This window comes from Mustela nigripes, chromosome 6, assembly GCF_022355385.1.
Source record: "Mustela nigripes isolate SB6536 chromosome 6, MUSNIG.SB6536, whole genome shotgun sequence".
In the NCBI taxonomy this organism is placed as follows: Eukaryota; Metazoa; Chordata; class Mammalia; order Carnivora; family Mustelidae; genus Mustela; species Mustela nigripes.
Window position 1 is genome coordinate 66696853 of NC_081562.1, and position 18356 is coordinate 66715208.

General features: G+C 41.0%; 1 long non-coding RNA gene across 3 annotated transcripts in view; it reads right to left on the reverse strand.

Moving 5' to 3' along the window:
• Positions 1 to 15112, reverse strand: part of LOC132020641 (uncharacterized) — a 79459-nt gene extending 64347 nt beyond the window's left edge. For all 3 annotated transcript variants that reach the window (XR_009405047.1, XR_009405046.1, XR_009405048.1), the window contains exon 1: positions 14915 to 15112. This is a non-coding gene — a long non-coding RNA (uncharacterized LOC132020641). The remainder of the gene's footprint in view (positions 1 to 14914) is intronic.
• Between the last annotated feature and the right edge of the window lie 3244 nt (positions 15113 to 18356).

Below are 18356 nucleotides of genomic sequence, written 5' to 3' on the forward strand. Positions count from 1 at the left end.
TTAATGAGATGCAATAAAAAATGGAGGCTGTAACTGCTAGGATATAGTCTCTATCTCTCTTCTGAAGAGAGAGTTAGAAGACAAAATGATGGAGAATAAATAAGCTAAGAAAATGAAAGATAAACAACTAGCAGATCATGAAGAGAGAATTCAAAAGATAAATGATACCATAAAGCGAAATAGTATCGGAATAATTGGGATCCCAGAAGAAGATGAAAGAGAGAGAGAGGCAGAAGGTATATTCAAGCAAACTACAGCAGAGAACTTCCCTAAATCTGGGGAAGGAAATAGGCATTTAAGTCCAGGAGGCAAATAGAATCCCCCTCAAAATCAATAAAAACAAGTCAATACCCCAACATATAGTAGTGATGCTTGCAAATCTCAGAAACAAAGAGAAAATCCTGAAAGCAGCTCAGGACAAGAGGTCCATAATTTACAAGGGCAGAAAAATTAGATTGGCAGCAGACCTATCCACAGAGACTTGGCAGGCCAGAAAGCACTGGCATGATATATTCAGGGTGCCAAAGGAGAAAAGTATGTAACGAAGAACACTTTATCTAGCTAGGCTGTCTTTCAAAATAAGTGGAGTGATAAAAAGCTTCCAAGACAAAGAGAAACAAAGAATTTGTGATCGCTAAACCAGCCCTGCAAGAAATAATGAAAGGAATCCTTTAAGCGAAGAGAGAACCCAAAAGTAACATAGACCAGAAAGGAACAGAGAGATTATACAGAAACAGTGACTTTATGTGTAATACAATGGCATGAAATTCACATCTTTCAATATAAATGGGCTAAATAGCCCAATCAAAAGATACAAGGAATTAGACTGGATAAAAAAAACAAGACCCACTGATATGTTGTCTGCAAGAGACTCATTTTAGACCCAAAGTCACCTCCAGACTGAAAGTGAAGGGATGGAAAACAATTTATCATGCTAATCAACATAAAAACAAACAAAAACAAAAAACTGGGATTGCAATCCTTATATCAGACAAATTAGATTATAAACCAAAGACTGTAATAAGAGATGAGTATGAACACTATAACATACTTAAAGGGTCTATCCAACAAGATCTAACAACTGTAAATATTTATGCCCTTAACCTGGAAGCAGCCAATTATATAAATAATTGATGACAAAATCAAAGAAACACATTCCTAATATGTTTCCACACCTATTCACTGCAATGGGCAGACCATCTAAGCAGAAAATCAACAAGGAAAAAAGGGCTGTGAATGATACCCTGAACCAGATGGACTTCACAGATATATTCAGAGCATTCCACCCTAAAGCAACAGAATACACATTCTTCTTCAGTGCGAATGGGACATTCCTCAGAACAGATCACATTCTGGGTCACAAATCAGATCTCAACCATTACCAAAAGACTGGGATCATTTCCTGCATATTTTTGGACCATAATGCTTGGAAACTGGAACTCAATCACAAGAGGAAATTTGGAAAGAACTCAAATGCCTGGAAACTAAAGAGCATCCCACTAAAGAATGAATGGGTAAACCTGGAAATTAAAGAAGAATTTTTTTAAATTCATGGAAATAAATGAAAATGAAAATACAAATGTTCAAAACGTTTGGGATGAAGCAAAGGCAGTCCTAAGAGGGAAACATAAAGCAACACAAACCTTTCTCAAGAAACAAGAAGGGTCTCCAGTGGAACAGAGTGGAGAGCCCAGATAAGGACCCTAAACTCTATGGTCAAATAATCTTTAACAAAGCGGGAAAAAATATACAGTGGAAAAAAGACAGTCTCTTCAATAAATGGTGCTGGGAAAATTGGAAAGCTATGTATAGAAGAATGAAACTTAACTATTCTCTTACACCATACACAAAGATAAACTTGAAATGGATAAAAGACGTCTACGTGATGGAGGAATCTATCAAAATCCTAGAGGAGAACATAGGCAGTAACCTCTTCAACATCGGCCACAGCAACTTCTTTCAAGAGCTGTCGCCAAAGGCAAAGAAAACAAAAGCGAAAATTAACTTTTGGAACTTCATCAAGATCAAGTTTCTGCATAGAAATGGAAAAAGTCAACAAAACAAAGAATCAACCCACGGAATGGGAGAAGATATTCACAAATGACAATACAGACAAAGGGCTGATATCCAAGATATATAAAGAACTTCTCAAACTCAACACACACAAAACAGATAATCATGTCAAAAAATGGGCAGAAGACCTGAACAGACACTTCTCCAAAGAAGACATACAAATGGCTAACAGACACATGAAAAAATGTTCATCATCACTAGCCAACAGGGAGATACAAATCAAAACCACACTCAGATACCACCTGACACCAGTTAAAATGGCCAACATTAACAAGACAGTAAACAATATGTGTTGGAGAGATGTGGAGAAAGGGGAACCCTCTTATACTGTTGGTGGGAATGCAAGTTGGTACAGCCATTTTTGGAAACAGTGTGGAGATTCCTTAAGAAATTAAAACCAGAGCCACCCCATGATCCTGCGATTGTACTATGGGGTATTTACGCCAAAGATAGAGATGTAGTGAAAAGAAGGGCCATCTGTACCCCCAATGTTCATAGCAGCAATGGCCACAGTTACCAAACTGTGGAAAGAACCAAGATGCCCTTCAACAGACTAGTGGATTAAGAAGATATAATCCATATATACAATGGAGTATTATGCCTCCATCAGAAAGGATGACTTTTGTACCAACATGGACAGGATGGAGGAGATTATGTTGAGTGAAATAAGTCCAGGAGAGAGAATCAATTATTATATGGTTTCACTTACTTGTGCATAAGAAATAACATGGAAGTCATTGGGAGATGGAGAGAAGGGAATTGTGGGAAATCGGGAGGGGGAGACAAACCATGAGAGACTGTGGACTCTGAGAAACAAACTGAGGGTTTTGGAGAGGAGGGGAGTGGGGGATTGGGTGAGCCTGGTGATGGGTATTAAGGAGGGCACATATTTCATGGAGCACTAAGTGTGGTACAGAAACAATGAATTTTGGAACACTGAAAAAAAATTTTAAAAAAAAGAAAAACAAGAAAGGTCTCAAATACACAACCTAACCTTATACCTAAAGAAGCTGGAGAAAGAACAGTAAATAAACCCTAAATCCAGCAGGAGAAGAGAAATAATAAAAATCAGAGCAGAAATCAATGGGCTAGAAACCAAAAAAACAGTAGAACAGGAGCTGGTTCTTTGAAAGAATAAGATAATTAATTATTAAGTAACAAGAATAAGATTGATTAATTGGTTAATAAGATTAATAAGTTAATAAGATTAATAAGGTTAATAAGATTAATTGGTTAATAAGGTTAATCGATCTTATTAACCCTTTCCTGGACTTAGCAAAAAGAAAAGAGTAAGGATCGAAATAAAATTATGAGTGGAAGAAGAGAGATCATAACCAACATTGAAGAAATACAATTACAAGTACATATTATGAGCAAAAATATGCTAACAAACTAGGCAACCTAGAAGAAACGGATGCATTCCTAGAGACATATAAATGACCAAACCTGAAACAGGAAGATAGAAAACCTGAACAGACCCATAATCAGCAAAGAAAGTGGAGCAGTAATCAAAAATCTCCCAACAAACAAGAGTCCAGGCCCGGATGGCTTCCCAGAAGAATCTACCAAACAGTTAAAGAAGAATTAATACCTTCTCTTCTGAAGCTGTTTCAAAAAATACGAATGGAAGAAAAACTTCCAAATTCATTCTAGGAGGCTAGCATTACCTTGGTCCCAAAACCAGACAAAGACCCCACCAATAAGAATGACAGACCAATATCCCTGATGAACACAGATGCAAAAATAATCATCAACATATAGCTAATAGGATCCAACAGTACATTAAAAGGATTTTCACCACAACCAAGTGGTATTTATTCCTGGGCTGCAAGGGTGGTTCAACATCCACAAATCAATGTCATACATCACATTTATAAAAGAAAGGACAAGAACCATATGATCCTCTCCACAGATACAGAAAAAGCATTTGACAAAATACAACATCCTCTTTTGAGAAAAATTCTGCAGTGTAGGGATAGAGGAAACATACTTCAATAACATAAAAGCCATCTATGAAAAACCCACAGCAAATATCATCCTCAATGAGAAAACACTGAGAGCTTTTCCCCTAAGGTCAGGAACACGGCAGGGATGTCCATTCTCACCACTACTCTTCAACATAGTAGTCCTAGCCTCAGCAATCAGACAACAAAAAGAAATAAAAGGCATCTCAATCAGCAAAAAAGTCAAACTCCATTCTTTGCAAATGGCATGATACACTAGAAAACCCAAAAGACTCCAAGCCAAAATTGCTAGCACTCGTGCAGGAATTCAGCAACGTGGCAGGATATAAAATCAATGCACATAAATCAGTTGCATTTCTATACAGTAACAATGAGACAAAAGAAAGAGAAATTAGAGAGTCGATCCCATTTACGATTCACCAAAAACCAAGATACCTAGAAATAAACCTAACCAAAGAAGTAAAAGGATCTGCACTCTGAAAACTATGGAACACTTATGAAAGAAAGTGAGGAAGACACAAAGAAATGGAAAAACATTCCATGTTCATGGACTGGAAGAACAAATATTGTTAAAATGTCTATGCTACACAAAGCAATCTACACATCCCACGTAATCCCTATCAAAACACCATCAACATTTTTCACAGAGCTGAAACAAACAAAACTAAAATTTGTATGGAACCAGAAAAGACCCTGAATACCCAAGTAATTCTGAAAAAGAAAACCGAATCTGGAGGCATCACAATTCTGGGCTTCAAGCTCTATTACAAAGCTGTCATCAGCAAAACAGTATGGTACTGACACAAAAACAGACACACAGATTGATGGTACCAAACTGAGAACCCAGAAATGGACCCTCAACTCTATGGTTGTCTAATCTTTGACAAAGCAGGAAAGAATACCCAATGGAAAAAAGTCTCCTCAAGAAATGGTACTGCAAAAATTGGACATGCAGAAGAATGAAACTGGACCATTTCCTTACAAGCTACACAAAAGTAGACAAAATAGATGAAACACCTCAATGTGAGGCAGGAATCCATCAAAATCCTAGAGGAGAACACAGGCAGCAACCTCTGTGACCTTGGCCACAGCTATTTCTTGCTAGACATGTCTTCACAGGCAAAAATGAACTACTGGGACTTCATCAAGTTAAAAAGCTTTTGCACAGAAAAAAAAAAAAAAAACAGGAGACAAAACAAAACAAAAGACAACTGACAAAATGGGAGAAGATATTCACAAATGACATATCAGATAAAGGGCTAGTATCTAAAATCTACAAAGAACTTATCAAACTCAACACCCAAAGAACAAAAAAAACAGTCAAGAAATGGGCAGCAGATATGCACAGACATTTCTCTAAAGATATCCAGACGGCCAACAGACATATGAAAAAATGCTCAACATCACGTGGCATCACAGAAATACAAATCAGAGCTACAATGAGCTACCACCTCACACCAGTCAGAATGACTAAAATTAACAAGAAATGACAGGTGTTGGTGAAGATGAAGCGAAAGGGGAACCCTCTTACACTGCTGGTGGGAATGCAAGCTAGGGCAGCCACTCTGCAGAACAATATGGAGGTTCCTCAAAAAGTTGAAAACAGAGCTACCCTATAACCCTACAACTGCATTACTGGGTATTTACCCCAAAGATACAAATGCAGTGATCCAAAGGGGCACCTGAACCCTTATGTTTATAGCAGCAATGTCCACAGTAGCCAAACTATGGAAAGAGCCCAGATGTCCATCAACAGATGAATGGATAAAGAAGACGTGGTGTACATACACCGCCTACCACACACACACACACACACACACAATGGAATACTACTCAGCCATCAAAGAGAATGAAACCTTGCCACTTACAACAATGCGGATAGAACTAGAGGGAATTATGTTAAGGGAAATAAATCTGAGAAAGACAATTATATGATCTCACTCACAAGAAATTTGGGAAACAAAACAGGGAAGCATAGGGGAAGAGAGGAAAAAATAAAACATGACAAAATCAGAGTGGGAGACAAACCACAAGAGACTTAATCATAGGAAATAAACTGAGAGTGCTGGAGGGAGGTGGGTAGAGGGATAGGGTAATTGGGGTGATGGACATTAAGGAGATCATGTGATGTAATGATCACTGGGTATAAGACTGATGATGAATCACTGACTTCTACCTCTGAAACCAATAATACATTTTATGTTAATTAATTGAATTTACATTAAAAAGTACTGTGTCCAACATGCCTAATCTAGGGAAATTTGTCTAGCCTCTCTGTGGCTCAGATTCTTCTGTAGTATAGGAATAACAACAATACCTTTTCTTTGGGCTGATGTAGGTATTAAATCCAAGTTAAAATATGGAAGGTGCTTAGAGCAGTGCTTGGTACATACCAAGTATTTGTAAGCATTAGCTATTGCTATTATTGTTACTGTCATTCTAAATCTAAATACCTAGTAAGACAAGTACTATTACTTTACCCATTTATATAACGAGAAGAAAAAGGTAAGTTATTATGGGTCATGATGGAAATCTCCAACTCCAACTCCAAGTCCAGAAATTTACTTCCCATTAAAACTCAACTTTCACTTGCGTGCCATTTTTCTTAAGATTTTATTTATTTTATGAGAGCAAGAAAGAGAAAGAGAGAGCCCGTGCACACACGCAAGTGGTGGGAGGGGCAGAAGGACAGGGAGTGAATCCCAAGCAGACTCTGCACTGAGCATGCAGCCCAACATGGGGCTCAATCTTAGGATCCTGAGATCATGACTGAGCCAAAAACCAAGAGTCAGATGCTTAACTGACTGAGCCATCCATGCACCCTGATGCCTTTCTCTCGATTAATGTTTTGCCCCTCTCCCCACTCCTCACCACTTATATTCCAATAATATCCAAAATACTATTTCTAAAGTCATCTTTATAACGTAATTTTCATAATTCTCCCCACCTTTTTTTTTAAATTTTTTTTTTATTTTTATTTTTTTGACAGAGAGAGAGATCATAGGTAGGCAGAGAGGCAGGCAGAGAGAAGGAAGCAAGCTCCCTGCCGAGCAGAGAGCCTGATGCAGGGCTCCATCCCAGGACCCTGAGATCATGACCGGAGCCGAAGGCAGAGGCTTAAATTCTCCCCACCTTTTAAAAAAAATCTCATTTAAAGCATAATCTTGTCACTCTCTTAACCCTCTAAGGGCTGACTACATTACATCTCTTAATATGGATATCTGTACCTTCTCTTTCTCTAAAATTAATTTCACTGCACTCTACATTTCACAGCAAAGCCCAGCATGCTCATCTGTCTCTGTCACCCCCCACCATCGTTGCCTCCTCAAAATCTCCTACTCCTTCAAGACTCATTCAAATCCCACCTTCTTTAGGGATCCCACCTAACTCAACCCTTTATTTGAGTGACTGATCTTTCCACACCTACCTCCCAAAGACCCAACAAACTGATTTTTTGAACTTTAATGCTTTTTATATTTCAGGACTAATGCATGAATGCTATAAAATAAACATTCTTAAAAAATTAAAGCCCCTTTCATCTTCCCTGCCATGGTTGGCTCTCATGAGTCACCCATTTAATAATTTTTCATGTATTAACAAATATAAACTACAGAACTGCTTGGCTGTTTTGCTTAATACATAATAGACATACTCTAAGTCAACATTTTTTTCCAACCATTTTAACTGCTAAACAGTAGTCTAAATCTGTTTTTTATTATGGGCCATTTCCTTTCTGCCCCCATCTCCCAGATGGGAATATTCTCCAGGGTAAAGGCTGTTTTGTTCTTACATCTGCAAGAGGACCTCATTCCAAGACCAAGAATTCCTTAAACAATGTATTATCATATTTAGTCCTCATAACCACCCAAGTATTCCCATTTCACAGAAGACAAAAGCACAAAGCCAATAGGGACAAGGGATTCTAATCTACACTTATCTGACTCTGGAGTCCACACCCTTCATCCCCAGGCTATAGCTAATAAATTTTTCATAAGGACATCCTCTTTCAAACAAAGCTGGAAGACAGAAGAGCTCCAAGTATTCTGGTGTAGGTGGGTAGAGCTGAGGAGAAGACATGGGCACTGGCCAAATGGCAATTACACGCAGGCGAGTGGTTACAGCTATAAAGCTAATATACCATTTAGTCCTTCGATCTGTGTTTACTAAGAACCTACTAGAAGTTGAATTACTTGCCTCATCCTCAACAGGCTCCCCATTACACTCTCCCTCACAAGTAGCTGCACCATTTGTTTTAAGTCTCTGTGCCTAATGTGCCATTATTATTTTTATTAATAATTTCTAACTATTTTGAAATTATTTCTAAAAATTCTATGAGACAAATATCAGCACCACCATTTTAAAGACGGGAAAACTGAGACCCGGAGAAGTTAAATCATTTGGCAATACTACATTATAATAAATAACAAAGCCAGGATTCAAGCTGAGGGTATGTGTGGCTTTAGACTGACCCCTCTTGTTACACAGAATGCTGCTTTTCAACTCTTAGAGAAAAGATGAACTATGACTTTTTAAAATTTAGACTCAGGATTACATTTGGCTACAAGTAACAGACCCAACTTCTGTGGTCTAACCAAACAGAGATTTTCTTTTTCTCCCAGAAAGTCAAGAAATGGACAAAGTCTGGTTAGCAGTTTCAAAATGCCATCAGCTTCTCAGCCTACTTAACCCTTAAGCTTCTTGTATTTGGTCACAAGATGGCTTCTCCACTTAGAAAACAGCCTTCAGGGGCGCCTGGGTGGCTCAGTCGGTTAAGCGTCAGCCTTCAGCTCAGGTCATAATCTCAGGGTCCTGGGATCCAGCAGGCTCCCTGCTCAGTGGGGAGTCTGCTTCTCTCTCTCCCTTTGCCTCTTCAATCTTAAAAAAGGAAAAGAAAAGAAAAAAGAAAACAGCCTTCATGTTCCAAGGAGGAAAAAAGTACAAAGGCCAAAAGTTCAGCTCGGAGAGGCCATCCTCTTATAAGACCTTTTGAAAGTGGGGAGGAGGTCCAACCCACCTACTTCCATTCCATTTGCCAAGACTACAGCACTTAGACACCCTACAAGGGATTCTGGAAAAATTAAGTTTTTGTTGTTTCTTTCCCCCACTGCCAAACTGGCCACAGTGGCAAATCAAACAAAATGGGGTTAGCTGTAGGGATGACATCAGTGGGATAGATTCTGGTGGCATCTAGCTGCGTCTGCCCATAAGGTGACATAGAACACAAGTCACCCTAGAGAATCAAGGTACTCTGAGGAGAAAAAAAGCATTAAAAGAATCTTAATTCCCTATTTATTTATTTTTAAAGATTTTATTTATTTATTTGACAGACAGAGATCACAAGTAGGCAGAGAGGCAGGCAGAGAGCCACTAAGCAGAAAGCCTGATGCAGGGCTCCATCCCAGGACCCTGAGATCATGACCTGAGCTGAAGGCAGAGGCTTTAACCCACTGAGCCACCCAGATACTGCTTAATTCCCCATTTAGAAGCTTTTGGTTGCACAAAGTTAAAAACCAATGGGGGTGTGAAAGAATCCATAGCAGCTGACCCAGAATAAAAACAGAGAGAACCAGGTGACTTCACACAAATCATTCTGGCCATCTCACAGGTTCAATGGGTTTAGTGTTCCCTCAGAGTCCTCCACTGTTTTCCTTCCTCCCACTCACTCACTTCCCAGTTAATATAGAAGAGACCCTACAGGCTCACTGGACTCTTCTATCATTCATAAAGAGTAGTAGAGCGTGTCCAAATTCTGATTCAGACAAAGTAAAACCCTCTACTATGTGTTGTCATAAGCAGCAGCATCTTTAGACACAGATAATGGTTGCAGAAACATGACTTAGGCAACAACAGCAGTTACACCAACAAGCTAGAATATTAAGAAAGTAGGCCATCAAGTTCTAGCCTTATTTTTACTTTCTCCCAAATAAAGTCAACTCCATAAACTGTCCTCGCAAAAACCTCATAAAACTCTGTGGTGGTGAGATGACATCTGTACAAGTATTATAGAGAGAAAGGTGACAAAGAGCCAGCAAAAAAGGACTGGATCCTGCGAGCTAGATCCTACATATAGAGATATAAGATAACGTAGGCGTCTTTAGCGATATGGTAGAGCACTACGTGTATAGCATGAAAGAATGAACACCCTTCCCATTGAGCCTCCCCCTTCTTCCCAAGAACCTCCTTGCCTGCCTAAAGAATTTGGCCACTGGGATGCCTGGGTGGCTCAATCAGTTAAGCGGCTGCCTTCAGCTCAGGGCATGATCCCGGAATCCTGGAATCAAGTCCCATGTCGGGCTCCTTGCTCGGCAGGGAGCCTATACTCTCCCCTCTGCCTGCCATTCTGCCTGCTTGTGCTGTCTCTATCAGATAAATAAATAAAATCTTTTTTTAAAAAAATCTGGCCACTTGTTTATGAATGGGCTTGTCGATGAAAACAGCATCTTTACTCTCTCGTACCAGGTAAAATTAAGTTTGTCCTTGTTAACAAACACACCCACACAGAATCAGCCACCTGCTCTCCTGAACTTGCATCTATTTTATGTCAAATGCTTAATTTTCCAAATTTAAGAGAGATGTGGAAACACCTAGCCTTCCTTTGGAGTTCAGGGGGTGTCCATGAAATCTACAGCCAGCCCCAAACTTTACAGTACTTGATCTTCTTCCTCCAGGATCCACAGTTGAGCCATGAGCTTTGCCAGAATGATTGATGTTGACTAAAATTTAAGTTTGTACAATTCCTTCAGTCTTGGACATTTTTAGGCACACCCCTGTACAAAAGCCACCAAATGATCCTTCTATTCTTAACTCATTATACTTGCCAACAAAAACAAGAATTTGCATGTGGGCCAGTCAAAATGTGAGTCACAGCAAGTTCTGGGGAGACACAAAACCCAAGTCCAGTCACAAACTATGACACCACATCCACCAGGACCACACTCAGAGTCCAAAGCCACATTTCAGAAATACAAGCTCTTCAATGATATAGACAGGTACACATTTCACTCAGACCCTCCTCTCCCCAACAAAGGTGGCTAACAAGTGTGCAAACTTCAAACTCCTGGGGGAGTCCATTTTTCAATCTAAAATCCAGTTGTTTGGCATTTTTAGATCCTTCAAAATGGAAAAAAATATTAAAGCAAAAGTAATCCTCACCACTTGGCCTTTTGAAACATTGTCGTCCACTTACACCAAACTGGCATCAATAATGACAAGATTTAAAATAAACAGCGTAAAAGAAATAGAAGAGTCTTTGTATTTTTTGTAGGGTGGGTTGGTTCAGTTTGGTTTCTTTTAAGCCATTACCTCCAATGAATAAAGCATCAGTCTTTGTGGTTGTAACATATGTGACAAAAGCTCTCAGCCTTTTTGACTAGGAAAAAGGTTCTGACATGCATGGTGAACAGTTTGAGGGAAAAAATGGCATAATAAACTAGAGCTGAATCAACTGCACAAGCCCAGAGCAGTTTTAGGACAGTGTCCACTTTTGGACAGTTTGATGACCGATTTAACTGTGAAATTATCAACCTTTAGTTGAAGGCAACTGGTGGCCAGAAGACACTTTGTTCCATTTATCCCCAAACAACACCCAGTGTCACTAATCTCGACAGCTCTGCATCTCATACTTACACCCATCTGTTCAACCACAGCTAAAAAAAAATAATAATAACCCCAGCTCACTGAAATATTTTACGATTGGCTGCTCAATTGTGACTTTTTTTACTTAATTTCAGAACTAATATGGCTTTCTAGGGAAATCTCTGGGAATAAATAGGCCATCATTATGCAATATCTCTTGCCTATCTTTCCACTCTGAAGCAGTATTTCTTTAATAAAGAATCAAGACACACACCCAGTATAAATAGTCCTTCTTTCACTCCTTGTTTTGAAAAGGTAATTCAGATCAGGTCAGAAATGTAATAATATCTTTGAAAAGACAGAATCAGATGAATGAGGTCTTCTTTCAGTTAACAGTTTGAACAATGTGCTATTCGGAATTGAAGAGCGCGCGAGCATGGGTAAGAAGGGAGATGGAGAGAGAGAATCCCAACGACACTCCCCACCGAGTGGGGAGCCCAGTGTGGGGCTCGAAGCCAGGATCCCGAGATCATGATGTGAATCGAAACCAACTGAGCCACCCAGGCACCCTGGAAACCTTTTTGAATGGAAGATGAAAAACTCAACAGGCTGATTTTAATATAACAAACTACCAAGATAATCTAAATTAACTATAAAAATACAAATATTTCCTGAATATGAAAGGCATGTTTTTTACAAGGAGTCAGCTAGTTGGTAAGAGGGGAAAAGTGACCTTGGTCTCATTTATCTCATGCTGGTACAGTGAGGAACAAAAAGACTACATAAGCAGTTAAGCTCTCTCTCACTGAACTTGTTTCCAAAAAATGTCTATGATGCCCTTGAAATTAGGCACTATTGATCTGCAACTACATTGTGCCCTTCATTTCAAGTCAACATCTACCTGCCCACAAAGGCCAGATTATCCTATTTTTTTTTAAAAGTAGCTATTGGAAGTATGACAGTTGCTGGTTAAAGAGAATTTAACCAAAACCTGATCTTACCCTTCTCAATGACTCAATTTATCTTTCAAATTCTGTCCTTTAGGAGTACTTTGTTTTACTCTACCATATCTGTCTTATAAACACAGAGAAAGGGAAATAAATATGTTAAAATTAAGTACATAAAGTAAGTGTTATTACTCAAACTGCAAATGAAATTTAAAGCATTAGCATATTCAAGTCTCTAAGCCAGGACTAGTTTCCCTGAAAGAAAGCGTAAACTAGAATTTGGCACATCAACGCAACACCATGAAGACGTTCTTTACTTGACTGGTGATTACAAACTGCACTTTGAACACTGTATTAACCAAGGCTCCAGTGAGCTCACATTAACCCCCAGGAATTCTACATTACCTCCTCTTTCCCAATGAAAAAGGACACTGGAAAATACAGTGTGTTTTATGTACTTCCCATGGAACAAATAGAAGAGACCCATTTCACAGCCATTAAGCAATTGCTATTTTTTTTAATTTATTTTTTTAAAGATTTTATTTATTTGTCAGAGACAGAGAGAGAGCACAGGCAGGCAGAGTGGTAAGCAGAGGCAAGGAGCCTGATGTGGGACTTGATCCCAGGACACTGGGATCATGACCTGAGCCCAAGGCAGCCGCTTAACCAATTAAGCCACCCAGCCGTCCCTAAGCAATTGCTATTTCTTAGCCCCAAAACACAAACCAAAATTAAAATGGCCTTAACTTTTCCAGGAAAACACACCTTCCCTTTGCAAAAAGACTGCTCCTTATCCACCCTGTACTAAATTTTTTCAAGAACCAAGAATAATACAGACCCAGGTGTTTTATAAACAGCAAAACAAAACACTTCTTTCTAGCTCTGAAATCTGACTGTCCTCAGCTAGAAACATGGAGAACCTGGTCTATTAAGTCCTGTGTTCCCTATTTCTCTCCATGGGTTTCTAAGACGTAATGTGCCTTTTCTTTCTTTCCTCACCTCCTGGAAATTCTCTTTCATTCAAGGCACCTGGGATGCAGCTTTTGCATCACTATAAAGTTCACACCTGACCTGGCAACAGAAGGATCCTCACTGCTGAGGAACAGTGATGAATAAAAAGGGAAACTTGACTCCCAAGTCTCAGCCCCTACGTGGTGTTTGTTTTGTTTTTGTTTTTGTTTTTGTTTTTGTTTTTTCTTCTTCTTCTCCAAAAGAAAGAGCCTCAAGCACTGGTAAGTGAGGGTTCTGAATCAGTTTATGGAGTTAATTCTGTTCACCAGAAAGTCAATCACAATGGATTAGCGACCTGGGTACACAAGATCTCCCAACAGGAAAAAGGTTTCAAACAGGAAATAAACAAAAATCAGAATTCTATACTTCCACTTCTCAAAATATCTTTTCCTCCCAACAACCAACGGCCTTTCCTAACTTCTAAACTTGGACACTAAATCAAGTTGCTCTTCTACTGCTCTCTGCACTTCTTATTGAAAGGAAGGATTTGTTTTGGGTCCCACATGTTGAAAGAGCCACGCTCCTGTAATTAAGAGTTTGTATGCCCTGCCTTCCACCCCATTTCCCTGTGAAAACTCTTTTCCAAAAATGATCCTTGAAAACGCAACTACAAGCCCTCATCCTTTTCTCAGGCAGCCACAGGGCGCAGATCTGTAGATTCTCAGCAGCTTTCCTAACCCCACCAGATCACAGTTGACTATGAAATTCTGTTAAAATGTCAGAGTGAAAAAGAGTTGGGAGTTTTAGAAGTGTGCCCCCAAGAGACGAATTTTCCCACAGCTCATAATTAAAACACCCCAAGTGAATGTCTCACATCCTGACTAGACCATATAAGGGACATTTTTACATTAATATATACGAATATTAAGAATAACAATGATACTCTTTCATTTAAATCACCGTGTAACAGGCCACAGGGAAACTAAAAAAAAAAAAAATACAAACCTTTCTTTCTCTCTCAAGGGGCATAATTTTTGAGTCGAAATTTTATAAACTTGTGACATCTTTAAATACCGCCCCCCAACACACACACACACACACACACACACACACGTTCTCGAATCGGGGTTCTCAAGTATTACTGGGAGACCACGGTGTGGGGGTCTAAGGACACAAACAATATCTTACACGTCCACCGTGGAGGTACTTTTCACCTATGTGCTAGCTGGGAGCCCCAGGAGTTAAGCCCTTTCCCCCCCAAAAGTTCCCGTTCCCCCGGGGAAACAGGAGTGAGTTGGAAAGGAAATCGAGCCCGGGAAGAGGAGGAGCAGCTGCAACACCCAGCTGCAACCACACAACGGTGCCCCTTCCCTCCGGTCTCCGAGACGAGCCAAACGCCCTTACCTGGGGGGTGGAGAGCCGCCGGCACGACTTCCAAAAGTTCTGGTTCACCTTCCGTCCGAGTTCAAAGCCCCGGCGCGGCGGCCCCGCCGCAGGCTCTCAGCCCGAACCCTTTCCCGTCCCGCTCCCGCCTTCCCCACCCCGCCGGCCCTACACCATGTCAGGAATCCGGGCAGGCACCGAGCTGGGAGCTGACATCACTCCCAGTTCCAGGTACCTCCCCTCCCCCCTCCCACTCGCCTTCTCTCCTCCCTCCCCGCGGGAATTAGCCAAAGAGCGTTCGCAAGGGGGTGGGGCCGGCCGCGCCCGGGCGCCCGCCGATTGGGCCGGGGGGCCGTCAGTCAGAGGAGGCAACTAATTTTATACATTCCTCGCCGAGCGAGACCCGGACTGGGAGTGGGTGGTGGTTGAAGGGGGGAACGGCTGCCTTTCCTACTATCTTTAAGAAAAGGAGGTGATGGTCTGGGGAAGAGCCTTGCGGGTCGCGTTTTGAACTAATCTCGGCGCGTTGACAACCACCCGGAGCCGAAACGAAACTAACCCACCCCAGCCCCCTTTCTAGGGAAAAACAATTGCTTCGGTGTCACGGGCAAGTCCGAGTCCCGCGGCGCGTGGAGCAGAAAATGGCTAGCTTTAAGTCCGGCAGATAAAGGAAGCCGCCCGCTCTCTCCCCTGCCCTTTTATCTTGGGGCTGCTGGGTGTTCCCTTAGATGGGGAATTGAGAACTTCAAAAGCTCCGGAAAGGTTTGGAAGAGAATCGTAGAAACCGCGACCCAGCTCTGAATGGTTAACTGGTGGCGTTATCAGCCATGTGCTGCTTTTGCTTTTAGTGGTGAGAATCACACCACCCGAGCTTTCGGGCAAATAAAATTGAATCTCCGAAGTAAGGAAAATCACTGTTTACCTTTTTAAGTACCTTAAGGCTGTTGCTTTCTTTCGTACACTTCTGAAGGGGCGGGGAGGGGGGGTGGAATCTCACAATTGACTTGAACGAGCCACATGAGAATAATTACTGTTGAATGGAGCCAATTGCAGTGGCTGAGCTATCAATTAAGAATTAACTAACATTTACTCTTGACGGATATCATGCTGTATAATCCCCTTGGCTAACAGAACAGAATGATTCTCAGGAGACAGTTCTTTCAATTTGCCTAACGTCTGATCCAAGGCAGAACTGAATGGTGAACCGTCGTTCTATTTATATTAGATAACATATTATCCATTACCTTCTGGAAATGTAGTGAATTAAGTATTGTTTCTGTTGGTTTGTATTGTTGGTTTTTTTCATTGATGACAACATCCCCCATATTTCACCAGTCTGCCAAAAACTGTAGACAGATGCACAGAGTCAAACATTGATCAAACTTGATCCTCACAACCATCCTGTAAAATGTTATCAGCCCCACTTTAAGATAGAGAATCAAAGGTTCAGCCAGATAATGTAAGTTGCTCCAGAGCCTCCAGAACTGGGGCTGAAACCAAAATCCATTGGCCCCCCTCACCAACCATTTTTTTTCTCTTCACAGTGGCAATTGCTCACAGTGGACCTCGTTCAAACACCATAATACTGAAAAAAATCCACACGCCCAGGCGTCTGTTCTCTCAAATCTACATTCTATTACCACCACTATGCTGTTTGTCAGACCTATGCTATTCCAACCTCCTAACATATTTCCGACTCCATTTTTTCCCCCACTTCTAGGTCTTTCTATGCATCACCACCAAATGAGTTTTCTAAAACACTTCGGTTTTGCCATCAACATCTTCCCCTCTAAATCAGGCTTCCTTTTTCTGCAGTTCTTAGCTAGCCACTGAAAACTCTCCCTAACAAGGGGTACCTGGGTGGCTCAGTGGGTTAAAACTCTCCCTAGCATCCTTTGTATTTATCTTTACCACCTCATCTCCTACTTCACTCCAGCGAAACCCAAACTGGTCTATCACAGATCCCTTGATTCTCACCTTCTGGCCTACCTGGAATCCCTGCTCTTCTGTGTGTGAAGTCTTGCCCTTCTCTCAAAGCCTAACTCTGTCCTAGTCCTCTGTGTGTGCTATAGTGGACTGTAAAAGAGCTTGGGGTCCATTGCCCAGTTCTGGCACTTACTTGGTGCCTAACTGGGTGAGTCACTAAAACTTTGCGTCGGAAACCTTGATCACCTCCTTTATAAAATGGGCTAATAATACATGGAAAGTAATTGTAAGGGTTATTGAGATTGTCCAAAGGTATAAACATGGTTAAAACATGGTCCAGTTTTATATATTTCCTTATCTTCCCACAGGATTAAGCAAGCTCCACTAAGACTCACTAAAAATACAGGACTACAGAAAAATGGATCATCATATCACCCTGACCCCCCTCCATTCTTTAATGTACCCAGAACCCAAAAAATCTCACAGCCAGACACTATAACTCTCTCTCTCTCTCTCATATATTCACCAGAACCCTTCCCTTTTCCTCCTCTCCCATCATTCATGCAACAACCCTTAACTTCTTTTCTGCCCAACCCACTTAACCTGCCTCTTAGCCACTCATCCTTCCCTTCCCTCAGTCAGAGACACACTTATCAGTAGTGCCTGTTGCCTCTTTTGCCCCCCAGATGCCTTCGAACAGTGGCCCAGTGACTACCAGTCTTCTTCCAGCCCCAGTCACAAGAAGGCTGCATCTAGGCTCACATTCTACAACCGACAGCAGTTGGGGGAGGGAATGTCCCACCCCCACAGGGATGGCAGGATAGAATAACAGGAAGTTGCCTCCCATCCCCTCTGCAGCTGGAGTGATAACAGCTGCCATCAGAGTCCAGAAAGCAAAAAAGTCAAGAGGAAAGCTGAAAACAGGCGGGGGCTGGAACAGTAATGTTCAAACCAGGGGTTTCAGAGTGGGTGAGAAGGAACCAGTGGGTAAGATTTCAGCCTCCTCCCTGCACTCTTTTCTGCTCCCCCTTAACAAGAGTTAGAGCTTCTCTTTTCTACATTTAGGCTTCAGCATAATGGTTCATTTTAAAAAAATAAAGTATGCATATGTATACTGACCTCTGGGTATCTTGGAGAAGCCCCAAAGGATTAGAACAATGCAACAGAAGTGAAATAGGATGCCTGATGAGCGGACACCTGGAATTTCCCTACTATCTTGGATTCTAGCTGGCTTAATGGAAAAGTCTATTTACAGCTCCTGTGGTTTCAACACTAATTAACTCTGTATGTCTAGATATCTATTGTCCACCTAGTTCTTCCTATGGTTAGACTTACCTTTAGTACCTATGAGTTGTGCCAGATACTAACACTATGGGGTATGGGTGAGGAGAGGAACATTTTGAAAGCAGGAGAAACCCTGCAGAGAGTAACAAAAATAGAATTTGAAATAGACCCCAAAAGTCATCTGATGCAACCCCTATTGAATGCAAGGAGCCCTTCCATAGCATTCCTGACAAATAGCCTTGTTGTAAGCCCC